This window comes from Pleurodeles waltl, chromosome 11, assembly GCF_031143425.1.
Source record: "Pleurodeles waltl isolate 20211129_DDA chromosome 11, aPleWal1.hap1.20221129, whole genome shotgun sequence".
Lineage (NCBI taxonomy): Eukaryota > Metazoa > Chordata > Amphibia > Caudata > Salamandridae > Pleurodeles > Pleurodeles waltl.
The window spans coordinates 935,583,299-935,597,773 of record NC_090450.1 but is presented as its reverse complement, the minus strand read 5'-3'; positions in this window follow the sequence as shown (position 1 = coordinate 935,597,773).

The following is a 14,475-nucleotide window of genomic DNA, read 5'->3' as shown; positions in this document are numbered from 1 at the left end:
CACAAGCCTGTGGGAGGGGGGCATGCGTGCAAGGGCTGCAGGTGACTTGGATGAGTCCAGGAGGGGTGACAATTGGGTGGACTCGGGCTCAGGACAGCTGTTAAGCCCTGCTGGCACCGTTGGTGGGCTTTTCACCTGGCTAAGGTCGTCCGGTACAGAGGTCATTGCAGGTGTCTGGTTTCCAGGCAGCACAGTTCTTGTTGGATAATTTGTTGCTGAGGAGGTTCTCTGCTCACAGGAATCTGAGTCTTTTTAGAAGGCAAACAGTCTTTCTAGGTTTCTTGAAGTTGCAGGATGAGTCTTTTGGTGCAGAGTCTGGTGAGGTTAGCAGGCAGGCCAGAAGGGCTGGTACCATGTCAGCTGCTTCTTCTTCCTCTTCTCCTGCGGGGTCGACTATTCTTTGTCCTTCGTAGGTAGGATCTGAGTTTTAGGGTTCTGGGGTGCCACCTACATACTCAGTTTAGGGGCATTGCACAGAGTGCCAGGCAGTAAGACTGACCACCTTTAGGGTGACTACGCTCTTCTTATGACTACTTCTGCTGGGAAGTAGGCATAACCCTAGCCCTAGTGGCCTAATTCCTTCCATGTCACTATCCTACGATCAGATAACGAATAATCACTTGCCACTTCTCCAAGAGTAAGTTATGGCTCTCTTGGCGAAGGGGGCCATAAAGAGGGTTCCTATGCCAGAAGTAGGCCATGGTTGCTATTCCTGCTACTTTCTGGCACCCAAAAATGACAACGGTCTCCGCCCTATCTTTGATCTTTGATCCCTCAATGTCTTCCTCAAGAAGGAGAAGTTCAAAATGCTCACTCTGGCTCCGGTTCTATCTGCCTTGGACCCAGAAGACTGGATGGTAGCGTTGGACTTGCAGGACGGTTATTTCCATATTCCTGTCCTGCCTGCTCACAGACATTACTTGCAGTTCACAGTGGGCCATGAGCACTTTCAGTTCACTGTACTCCCCTTTGGCTTTACCAGCACCCCTCGGGTGTTCACCAAAGTAATGGTGGTGGTCACAGCTTATCTGTGCAGATCAGGGGTTTCAGTCTACCCCTATCTCAACGACTGGCTGTTAAAGGTGGGCTTGACCCAGGCTGTCGTCTCCCACATCTAGACTATGACGGACCTCCTGCATTCCCTAGGGTTCACTATAAACGTGCAGAAGTCACACCTGACTCCCTCTCAGACACTTCCTTTCATCAGAGCTGTTCTGGACACACTGCAATTAAAAAAAAAAAAAAAAAGAAATTATTGTAAGCATACAAGAAAACAAACTAATGTGGCATCACATCTCATTCAACGCAAAAGGTGCTCCTGCCTCCACCCTAGAATACTTCCCCCACCGATCCAGTACTCTAACAGCGTCTCTGTTGACGGCCAGAGTTCTTGGTGCTTCCGATGATCTCCAGTGGGGCACAAAGTTCACCCTGATGGTCTTTCCATTTGCCCCATATAGTGCCCCTTGTTTTTGGACAGCCTCTGCTCTCATAGACCACCCTCTCCTCCACCATACACCAGTCCATATCTTTCTTCCATTCACACAGCTGCGGTGTCAGTTCCGCCCTCCAGAGACGTGCCATGTTACGTTTAGCACCTGTCAGGCTCAGTGTTACCCAGGTCTGGACAATGCGGGTGAGCTCATTCTTACCCCAAATATTCAAGAATCACCATTTGGCTGAAGCTTGCCTAGTATCCCCACTTATTGTGTTGAGACAATCCACTATTGCTTCCCATTATTGCAGGATTAGAGGACAGCTCCTGAGCATGTGGAAGTATGTTCTTACTTGGCCACAGTTCTATGATGTAATGCCTTCAGTGTCTTCCCCATCTTTTCCAGTTTGGTGCATGCGTAGTAGCACCTGTGTAGGACTTTTGGTTGTATTCGTTTGCATGTATATCGTATAGCTACCTCCCGGGGGGACTCCCACGCCAACTGCCACTCTTCATCCTTTAGACCCCTCAGATCCTATTCCCGTCAAGATCTCAGTGCAGTTAAGTCATGGGAGGGAGTAGTTTCCCTCGATATTGAGGGGGATTGCCTTTTTTAGTGTCGGTTCATCAAGTTGTCTATCTTCTACTGGGGAGGCCTCGATAGAACGTCATCCCTTGGTATAGCTTTTTGCAATGCTTGTCGTACTTGCAAATATCTATATGTCTCGCTAGTTGATATTCTCTTTGCAATTCCATTAATGGCACCACCTCACCCCCTCTCCAGAGGTCCCCAACCATGGAAACACCGATAAGATCCCACCTAGTGAATCTCTTCTGATTTCCCAATGTACCCAAATATGCAGAGTCCCACAGGGAAATGGCCTGCGTGATTTTGTACTTACAACCCAATGCTTTTGATGCAATATGCCAGGTTGTTAAGTGACTTCTGTGGGGTGAGGGGTGAGCTTAGTGTGTTTACAGCCAAATAGGGCACTAAGATCACCTCTAGGTCACATGATAGATCTGTCCATACGATAGACTTGTTCTTCTACTGATGCATATAGCCACTGATTAATGACCACCAGCTGTATCGCCCAATAGTACTGTTGCACATCAGGCAGGGAAATCCCACCGTCATACCAATTTTGTGTTAATTTTGTAAGGGAAATTCTTGGTGTCCCCCATCCCAGAGCAGAAAATGGATTTCATTGTCAATAGCCTTAAAATAGGATGTCTGGACCGGATACGGTGTGTTCTGGAGAACATATAAGAAGTGTAGTAGGGCAATCATCTTAAATAAGGTGGCCTTCCTGAGAAGTGTAAGGGGCAGAGCACTCCAGTGATGGGCATCTCTCCCCAGATGTGAGAGCAGTGGCCCTAGTTTACTCGCACAGAATATTCCCGGGTCTTTCTGGACATAGATGACCAAATAGAACCTTCTAGAACCTTCTGTCACCACTGTTGCTTCACAGTCCCGAGGGAGCCTCTCCCGTTGACTGCTTATGAGATAGATCAGTGATTTGTTCCAATTAATTGTAAATCCCAAATGCTGCCTATAGAGTGCAAATAAATGCATTATTCTATTTAGTGTGTTCGGGTCAGCAACATACAGTAGGATATCTTCAGCATATAATGATATTCTGTCCTCCCAGTCTACTGTCCACCTCAGCCCCCTAATCAGAGGGTCACTTTTGATCTAGGCCGCAAGCTGATCCAGTGGCATGACGAAAATCAGGGGGGGAGAGAGGACGTCCTTGCCATGTGCTCTTCTGTAGATGTAAAGTGGAGGATACGCCACCATTTCTATTACCTTCGCTGGGGACTCTTATTCATTTTAAAATGACACAGTACAGTTTTGGCCTATCCTCCCGAGCAGCGAGTCCAGGATGTTTCAGTCTCTGTACTGGATTTCAGGGAGAATGACTCTGATGTCGCTAGGCCTCATGGCCTCCTGCATCCTGCTAGTGACACATGCCAGATGGCATATGCGGGCTCTGCAGTGGGACCTGAAGTTCCAGTGGGTGCACCATCTGGGGAATCTCTCAGACAGTCCAGATCTCAGCAGTATCTGCAGAGGTGGTTAACGAACCGCGATTAGGTCAGAGGCAGATCCCTCTCCCTTCCCCAACCAGAGCTGACAGTAGTTACAGATACATCACTCCTGGGCTGGGGCGGCCATCAGGGAGAGGCGGAGAACAGAGGCATCTGGTCTCCTGCAGTGTCTGGACTCCACATAAATCTGTTTGAGCTTCATGCGATGAGACTAGCATTGATAGCGTTTCTTCCCTCTCTCAAGGAGAAGGTAGTGCAGGTTTTCACCAACACCACCACCGCCATGTGGTACTGCAGCAAGTAGGGTGGGGTAGGGTTGTGGACCCTTTCCAGGAAGCTCTATACCTCTGGATGTGGCTGGAACAACAGGGCAGTTCCCTGGTGGTTCAACATCTGGTGGGGTCTCAGAATGCCAGAGCAGAAAAACTCAGCTGGCATTGCATAGTCGATCACAAATGGCATCTCCATCTGGAGGTGGCGCATTGGTCTCTTTTAGCAGCGGGAGGAGTCTTGGCTAGATCTGTTCACCTCCACTGAGAGTGCGCAATGTCAGCAGTATTGCACGTTGGAGTTTCCAAGGCAGCATTTACTCAGCAACACTTTTAATCTCGAGTGGAACTTAGGCCTCCTATACGTCATTCCATCCATACCACTTCTGCCCAGATTTCTGAAGAAGATCAAGAACGACCAGATTCATGTCATTATTGTTGCTCTGGAGTGGGCACAGAGAGTCTGGTATCCCGAGCTACTGAGCATGGCCATTGATCCTCTGATCAGACTTCTTGCGGGAGGATCTTCTGTCACAGCAGCAGGGGGGGGTTCTCCACCCAAACCTGTCCAGTCTCCACTGCCTTGTGTGGCGATTGAGCAGTGACAGTTGACAGCTTTTGACCTTCGCTCGAAGTCTGTAATATATGATTGGCAGCCAGGCGTCCCTCCAACAAAACGGTATGATTGTCATTGGAATAAATTTGGGGCATGGTACACAGACAAGTGTGTTGACCCCCTTTCTGCCTCTTTCTCTGCGGTCCTATTGTTTATCTTTTCTGTGACCCAGCAGGGCTCTGCTATGAGCACTCTCAAGGGTGTTTATCTGCTATTTCTGCATTTTTTAGGTTGCCTGGTCAACCTTCTTTGTTTAAGTCTCCTATTGTTCCTCAAAGGTATTACTCATTTGTTTTTTCCATCCCCATTCATTATGCCCCAATGGGATTTGAATTTGGTTCTGACATTTCTGATGTGCGCTTCTTTTGAGCCTCTCCACAATCGTCCTCTCAGGCTTCTCGCCTTAAAAATCACCTTCCTTGTGACCATAACATCTGTCCACAGGGTGAGCTGCAGGCATTATCTAAAATGCCCTACCTTTCCATCTATTCTGACAAACTGGTGCTTCACATTAGGCTTTCCTTTTTGATAAAAAGTGGTTATACTCTTTTATGTAGACCAATCCATCACCCAGCCACCCCCACATCCTTCAAAGGAAGAGGAAAAACTCCAGCACTTGGACCCAAAAAGAGCATTGGCGTTCTACTTTGATTGTACAAAAGAGTTCTAGGTAGGTGATCAACTCTTTGTCGGTTATGTGGGTGTGAGGAAAGGTCGGCCAGTGCAGAAGCAGACCATCGCCCGATTAGTCATACTGTACATTAAAATCTGCTATGCACTGTCCAAGAAGCAACCACCTGAAAGTCTGCGTCCTCATTCTATCAGAGCTATATCTGCAACCAGTGCATTAGCATGTGGAGTTCCAGTCCTTTACATATGTCACACAACAATGTGGGCATCTCTTCACATGTTTACCAAACACTATTGCCTGGACAGGCAGGTCCGTAGGGAAGGATACTTTGCCCGTTCGGTCCTGCAGGACTTTCTAGCATGATCTTAATTTGCAGACCCCCCTCAGGGGATGGTATTGCTTGGGTATCTATTCTAAGGTAAGGAATCTGCAACTAGATGTCTCTATCAGATGTACAATCTACTTACCTTTGGTAATGCCTTATCTTGTGGAGACAATATCCAGTTGCAGATTCATTACCGACCCACCCATCCTCCCTGCTCTGCGAACTGATTTCTAGGGACACGGACTCCCCTTTTAGGCCTTAATTCTGATGCATCAGTGATAAGTGTTCTTCATGGCTCTGTGCTTCTGGCATGGGAAGTCATGAAAAGAAATTGATTTCAGCACTCTGGGGGTGGCAACTATATAGGTCCTGCAAATGTCATCTGGGACAGGCGAAGATACTGACTGACGTGGAGCCAATCTATGCCACCTAACAGCGCGCAGGGGTACTGCTCAAGAAAAGTCTCTGGATCCAGACTGACGCCTGGGGAAAATTCTAAGGTAAGGAGTCTGCAATTAGATATTATCTCTACCAGATAAGACGTTACCCAAGGTAAGTAACTTGTCCTTTATTTTTGGTGGACCAACCATCCAATAACAGACCTGGGAGGTTAATCAAACAAGTTATTTACTCTAGGAAAGTGCCCCTTTTGGAAATGTCACACCCCTCCCCTTTTTTTGCTCCTTGTTATTGAGGTTTTTGGACTGAGGTGCACTGGGTTCCTGCTAAATAGGTCCCTACTGCCAATACTCGTTCCCTAAAACAAGGTAAATTGTGTGCAGTTGGCACAGACTTGAGCCTCTGTGGAGTCCCTAGTGAATGGTAACTCTGGTACTTAGGGCATGGGTACTAGAGAGGGTACCTAAGGGCTTCAGCATATAATGCTTCACCCTCAGGGACACCCCTAAAAATCACACACAATCCGCCATTGCAGATTGCACGTCATGGTGCAAGCCAAGAGAAAGCACAGCAGGGTACATAAATTGTGTTCTGTACTCCACTATATGTAAGTCACCCCATAGCAGACCTTGAAGCCCTAAGGCAGATTGCATTATGTTCAATGTGAGGGCATATTTGCATGAGCAGATATGCCCTTGTGTTGTCTAGCTTGATTACCAGATGTTACAAGTGAACAGGGAAGCCATCTTAAGGTATGTACTGGACACTCCTCAATCATTCCGAGTTCCCAAGCTACGTAATGGCTTCACTGAAACCTATGGTGTTTGGTATCAAACACCTCGTCATGATAAATCCAGACTGATGCTATTGCATTTCTTATGAGACGCACCTAGAGGGCACCTTTGAGGTGGCCCCTGAAGCCTACTGGTCCTCTAGTGTGCTGGCTGACTGGTACCCACCAGCCTGCCACCAGAGACATGTCTCTGACCCCCTGGAGGTGAAAGCCCGCACTTTCAGAGGCCAGGAACAACGCCTGATCCAGAGCAAGGTGTTATCACCTCTTACAGCCATATGGCTAGTGAATCTGCATACCAAGGCCTGGTACTTCAAAGACTCTACCGCCTTTGGTATGCTACCCTGGCTTCCCCAAGACCTAGGAGTTGCCACTCTCTGTCCTGAGGCCCATTTGGCACCAGGATAGGTGGGAAATTGGTGTTCGATGGCATCTGTCGCTGTAGATACACATGTTGTGCATAGCCCGCCATCTGGTGTTGGGTCGGAGTGTTACAAGTTGTTTTTCTTCGAAGAAGTCTTTCGAGTCACGGGACCGAGGGACTCCTCCTCTTTGTCTCCATTGCGCATGGGCGTCGACTCCATCTTCGATTGTTTTCTTTCCGCCATCGGGTTCGGACGTGTTCCTTTCGCTCCGGGTTTCGGAACGGAAAGTTGGCTCAAAATCGGAAAATTACGTCGGTATTGTTGCGTTCGGGATCAAGTTAGATAGCATCTACATCGAATCGAAACGATAACATCTCCGTTGCCCTTCGGAGTAGTTTTCGATCCCCCGTCGGGGCCTGGTCGGCCCGACCGCGTGTGACATCGACACCGATGGAACGGACCCCGTTCCGATTCTGTCCTAAATGCCACAACAAATACCCATATACAGACAAACATTCGGTCTGTAACCTGTGCCTGTCGCCCGAGCACAGGGAAGAAACTTGTGAGGCCTGTCGTGCGTTCCGGTCCCGAAAAACGCTCCGTGACCGATGAGCTAGAAGACTGCAAATGGCGTCCACGCCGACAGGACACCGAGAATTCGAGGAACAAGAAGAAGTAGAAGCCTTCTCGATCCATGAATCGGACTCGGACGAATTCGACGACCATGAAACAGTGAGTAAGACGTCGAAGATTGCACACAAGAAAACTGACAAGGCCCAGGGGACGCCACTGCCATCAGGCCATGGCTCAACCCATAAAATCGGTGACCGACCATCGGCACCGAAGAAGGCCGAAATAGTGCCGAGATCGTCCGACTCGGGTCGAGACACAGGCACCCAGCCATCTCGGGACCGAGATAGTGCTGCCGACAAAGATCGACGCCGAGATAGCGGAGCCGAAGCTGCTCGACGCAGAGACAGCGGCACCGAGGAGGATCGACGCCGAGAGGGTTCGACTCCGAAAAAGAGAAAAGTCGCCTCGGAGCCGAAAAAGAGCGTGGACATAGTTTCGGTGCCAAAACGACCCGCAACCGAGCCAACTACCGGTTCCTATTCAGAGGAACAATCACTGTCCTCTCAAATGCGAAAGCATAGATTCGAGGAGGAATTACAATCCACCGAGGTGGACCACACTCAAAAACGGATTTTTATACAGAGTGGAACAGGGAAAATAAGCACCCTTCCCCCTATTAGGAGGAAGAGGAGACTTGAATTCCAACAAGAACAAGCACCACAAACAAAACTGGTGAAGAAGGTAACTCCGCCACCCTCTCCTCCACCTGTAGCTCACATTTCACCGGCACAGACTCCGTCACATTCACCGGCTCACACCACCTTAAGCCAAGGTGACCAGGACCAAGATGCTTGGGACTTATACGACGCCCCAGTGTCAGACAACAGTCCAGAGGCGTATCCTACAAAGCCCTCACCACCAGAAGACAGCACAGCATATTCACAAGTGGTGGCTAGAGCAGCAGAGTTCCATAACGTGTCTCTACACTCGGAGCCTGTCGAGGATGACTTCCTCTTCAACACCCTCTCTTCCACACATAGCACCTACCAAAGCCTGCCTATGCTCCCAGGAATGCTAAGGCACGCAAAGGACATATTCAAAGAGCCTGTCAAGAGTAGGGCAATAACACCGAGGGTGGAAAAGAAATATAAAGCACCTCCCACAGACCCAGCTTTCATCACCTCACAACTGCCACCAGATTCGGTTGTGGTAGGGGCAGCTCGCAAGAGAGCAAACTCTCACACATCGGGCGATGCACCACCCCCGGATAAGGAGAGCCGCAAGTTCGATGCAGCCGGTAAAAGGGTCGCAGTACAGGCTGCAAACCAGTGGCGCATCGCTAACTCTCAAGCGCTCCTAGCGCGATATGACAGAGCCCACTGGGACGAGATGCAACACCTCATTGAGCATCTACCCACAGAACTACAAAAGAGGGCGAAACAAGTGGTTGAGGAGGGCCAAAACATCTCCAATAACCAGATACGCTCCTCTATGGACGCAGCGGACACAGCAGCAAGAACAATTAACACGGCAGTAACCATACGAAGGCACGCGTGGCTACGAACATCTGGTTTTAAACCAGAGATACAGCAGGCGGTGCTCAATATGCCATTCAATGAGCAACAATTGTTCGGACCTGAAGTGGACACGGCAATTGAGAAGCTAAAAAAGGACACTGACACTGCAAAAGCCATGGGCGCGCTCTACTCCCCGCAGAGCAGAGGCACTTTCAACACCTTCCGCAAGACAACCTTTAGAGGGGGGTTTCGGGGTCAAGCCACACAAGCCAGTACCTCACATTCAACACCGTCCACCTACCAGGGACAGTACCAAAGGGGAGGCTTTCGGGGCCAATACAGAGGAGGACAATTCCCTAGAAGCAGGGGAAAATTTCAAAGCCCCAAAACACCTACAACCAAACAGTGACTCACACGTCACTCATCCCCTCCACACAACACCAGTGGGGGGAAGAATAAGTCAGTATTACCAAGCGTGGGAGAAAATAACAACAGACACTTGGGTCTTAGCAATTATCCAACATGGTTATTGCATAGAATTTCTACAAATCCCTCCAAACATACCACCAAAAACACAGAATATATCAAAACAACATTCGGACCTCCTAGAAATAGAAGTTCAAGCATTACTGCAAAAGAACGCAATAGAACTGGTACCAGATGCACAAGCAAATACAGGTGTTTACTCACTGTACTTTCTAATACCAAAGAAGGACAAAACACTGAGACCAATCCTAGACCTCAGAACACTAAACACATACATCAAATCAGAACACTTTCACATGGTCACGCTACAGGAAGTGTTACCATTGCTAAAGCAACAAGATTACATGACAACCTTAGATCTCAAAGACGCGTATTTCCACATACCAATACATCCGTCGCACAGAAAATACCTAAGGTTCGTATTCAAAGGAATACATTACCAATTCAAAGTATTGCCGTTCGGTTTAACAACTGCACCAAGAGTCTTCACAAAATGCCTAGCAGTAGTGACTGCACACATCAGAAGGCAGCAAATACACGTATTCCCGTATCTAGACGACTGGCTAATCAAGACCGACTCACTGACAAGGTGTTCACACCACACAGATCAGGTCATACAAACCCTCTACAAACTCGGTTTCACCATCAACTATGCGAAATCGCACATTCTGCCGTGCAAAGTACAACAATACCTAGGAGCGACAATAGACACAACGAGGGGAATAGCCACTCCAAGTCCACAAAGGGTTCAAAATTTCCAAAAGATTATACAACGCATGTATCCAACACAAAAATCTCAGAATCTATAGATCCTGTCAGAACACTTTCACATGGTAACTCTGCAGGACATCATTCCACTACTACAAAAACAAGATTACATGACTGCTTTAGACCTCAAAGATGCTTATTTCCATATACCCATCCAACCAGCTCACAGAAAATACCTCAGGTTCGTCATAGCAGGAAAACATTATCAGATCAAAGTTCTGCCATTCGGCATCACAACAGCTCCAAGAGTGTTTACAAAATGTCTAGCAGTAGTGGCAGCCTACCAAAGAAGGCAACACATTCATGTCTTTCCGTATCTAGATGATTGGCTAATAAAATCAAGCAATTTTATACAATGCCAACAACACAGTATGTAATAGAGACCCTACATACACTAGGGTTCACTATCAATTACCAGAAATCTCACCTTCAACCAGCACAAGTTCAACCTTACCTAGGTGCTATTTTAAATACGCAAAAAGCCCTAGCATATCCAAACACACAATGGATACAGGCTTTCCAAAATCTCATACCACAAATACAGCCAAATTAACAATATGCTGTAAAATTTGCCATGAGAATTCTAGGAATGCTGGCATCTTGCATAGCAATAGTACCGCATGCAAGACTAAATATAATGCCTTTACAACAATGCCTCTCACCACAATGGTCTCATGCACAGGGTCAGTGGCAAGATCTAGTGTTGGTGGACCCCCAAACACACACCTCCCTTCAATGGTGGAATCTCAGCAATTTAATAAAGGGGCGGTCATTTCAAGACCCTGTGCCTCAGACCACAATAACAACAGATGCATCAATAATAGGCTGGGGAGCTCATCTCAACAACCTTACCATTCAAGGGGAATGGGATTCCAAACAAAGAAATTTGCACATAAACCATTTAGAATTATTAGCTGTGTTCCTTGCCCTAAAAGCATTTCAACCCCTTCTCAAACACAAGAATGTTCTGATAAAAACAGACAATATGACAACCATGTTTTACCTGAAGAAACAAGGCGGGACACATTCATCTCAACTGTCCCTTTTAGCCCAGCCAATATGGAAATGGGCAATTCACAATCACATTCATCTGTTGGCAGAATACATTCCAGAAATATACAATCAGCTAGCGGATCTCCTAAGCAGCACCCACCAACAGACACACGAATGGGAGATTCACTTTCAGGTACTTCAAAAGTACTTTCATTAGTGGGGAACACCAGAAATAGACTTATTTGCAACAAGTGAAAACGCAAAATGCCAAAACTTTGCATCCAGACACCCACATCCCCTATCCAAGGGCCATGCTCTATGAATCAGTTGGTCAGGGATATTTGCTTTCGCTTTTCCCCCTCTCCCACTCCTTCTCTTTCTGGACAACAAACTGTCAGACATCTCTCACCATGATACTCATAGCCCCAACGTGGGCATGACAACACTGGTACACCACACTTCTAGACCTGTCAGTAGTACCTCACTCCAAACTCCCAGACCGGATTTGTTAACACAAAACAAAGGTCAAATCAGGCATCCAAACCCCAGTGCTCTCAACCTAGCGATTTGGCTCCTGAAGTCATAGAGTTTGGATACCTAAAACTTCCATTAGAATGCATGGAAGTGCTCAAGGAGGCACGTAAACCTACCACTAGACAATGTTATGCTAACAAATGGAAAAGATTTGTTTGCTTCTGTCAATCTAAAAATACTGATCCACTTACTGCATCCATGCAAGATATTGTAAGCTATCTACTTCATTTGCAGAAAACAAATCTAGCTTTCTCATCCATTATAATCCATGTTACTGCAATATCAACATACTTGCAGACTATTCAACACACTTCACTAGAAAGAAAGGTGTGTCTATGGCATTCTTAGGAAACATACCAATGGCAGACATATGTAAAGATGCCACATGGTCTACTCCTCATACATTTACAAAACATTATTGTGTAGATGTATTTTCAAAACAAAAGGCCAATGTTGGCCAAGCTGTCTTAAGAACATTATTTCAAACAACTTCAACTCCTACAGGCTAGCCACCGCAATTTTTGGGGAAAGTAACTGCTTTGTAGTCTATGCATAACATGTGTATCTGCAACTAGACATGCCTTTGAACAGAAAATGTCACTTACGCAGTGTACATCTGTTCGTGGCATGTAGTGCTGCAGATTCACATGCACCCCCTCTCCTCCCCAGAAGCCTGTAGTCGTTGCAGTTTTATTTTTTGTACATATGTAGATACATTTACATGTGCATGGACATCTATTTTTTACTTACTAATTTTATAGAACATTCATATTCTTACACTTTATCACTCCTCCCTACACCCTTTTGCGGGAAAACAATCTAGCTATGGAGTTGATGCCCATGCGCAGTATGACCGAGAGGTGGAGTCACTCGATCCTGTGACTCAAAGACTTATTCGAAGAAAAACAACTTGTAACACTCTGACCCCAACACCACATGGCAGGATAATGCATAGCATGTGAATCTGCAGCACTACATGCCACTAACAGATGTACACTGGGTAAGTGACATTTTCCATATATAGCTGATAGAAACTCCTAGTTGCAGATTCCTTACCTTAGAATTTCCCCCAGGCGTCAGACTGGATCCGGACATTTTTCTCCGAGCAATACTCTTGTGCGTCGGTAGGTGGCGTCGGTCGACTCTGGGCCATCGTTGGCGTCGTAGTTGCCGTGGTGACGTCGGGAATAGTACATAGATTCCACCTCAGCACAGTGACGTCAGTTCTTTTCTTTCCACGCCACGCGCTGATCCGGAGAGCGCTGCCCTGGTCTCTTTTTGACCGATTTCAACTGTTTTGTTGAGTTTTCTAGTGAGCCTTTGGTATGTCAAGGATGTCCCCGAAGACCGGGTTCAAGCTGTGCAAGGACTGTCACTGCACGATGTCGGTGACTGATCCGCATCAGGTTTGTTTGTGGAGTCTCGAGTGCGACCATGACCTGTAGTCGTGTTCTGAGTGCTGGGCCATGCACCCGAAGGCCTTGAGGAAGCGGTCCCTCAAGCTCATGGCAGCCCGGCGCTCGACTCCGCGTAGGTCCCGGTCTCGCTCGAGAGGAAGGTCTTGAGACTGTTCGTGGAGGCATCACTACTCGTTGTCCTCAAAATCTTCGGGTGCAGGTAAGTAGATGAAGTAGAAGCGGTCTCATCGCTCTTTGACTTCGCCCTGTAGCTTGGCTGACGTGACGCGGGAGGAGCATCGACGCTCAAGGCCTCTGTCCTCGGAGCCTGCGTCTGGGTCCGCTTCCCCGAGTTTCCGGGAGCCAGAGGGATCCCTGCCCAACTTAAGGTATTCTATGAGGCCGTGCGCCTCATCTTTGGGTGGACCGACCCCAATACAGCTCCTTCAGGCCCAAGGGGTTCGGTTGGGAAGCCTTCGGGTTCCACACTGGCAGCTCCACCGAGGTCCCCTCCGGATCCGCTTGCGGATGTGCACTGGCATTGGTCGTAACATTTAGACCTGCCTGGGCAATTGTTGATACTCCCGACGTCGGTAGTGCCCACTATCCTTATCCCCGATGACTCACAGTCGGAGCGGCGTCAGCCGATGCCGCCTTTGTCTTCGATGGGGCCTATTTACCCCAGGTCAGATTTGGACCCTTTTTCCTATGGGTACGAATTTGGGGAAAGATTGGAGGGGTCCCTGGACCCTTATGAATCCCAGGATGACCCATCTTTGGACTGGGCACAGGAATTGGGTGACGCCAGTGGACTGGACACTTCTCCGGACGCTTGCATGCTGTCTCCTCCTACCGTGGCTACGGCAGAGGGAGTGACTTATGCTATGGTGGTCAGTAGGGCGGCCGAGGTCCTTGGCCTTGAGCTACCTACTGTAGAGATCAGATCCAACCTCCTGACGGAGGTGCTTCAGCCAGGGGCTTCCACATCTGAGCCCCTTTTACCATTCAATGAAGTCCTCACCGATGTATTTTTGGGTACTTGGTCCAAACTCAACACAGGGGCTCCTGTGAATAGGACTATTGCACGCTGCCATCGGCCTGCTCCGAGTGACCCTAAATTCCTGTCTCAACACCCCACGCCTGAGAGTCTAGTCATCCAGGTTTCCTCTTCTTCAGGCGCATTCCCTTCCACACCCCTGGACAGGGAATCAAAAAGGTTGGAACAATTTGGGAAGAAGTTGTTTTCTTCCTCCAGTCTCGGGCTGCGGTCTGTGAACACCGCATGCCTTTTGGCCCGCTATGTCTACTCTCTGTGGGATACG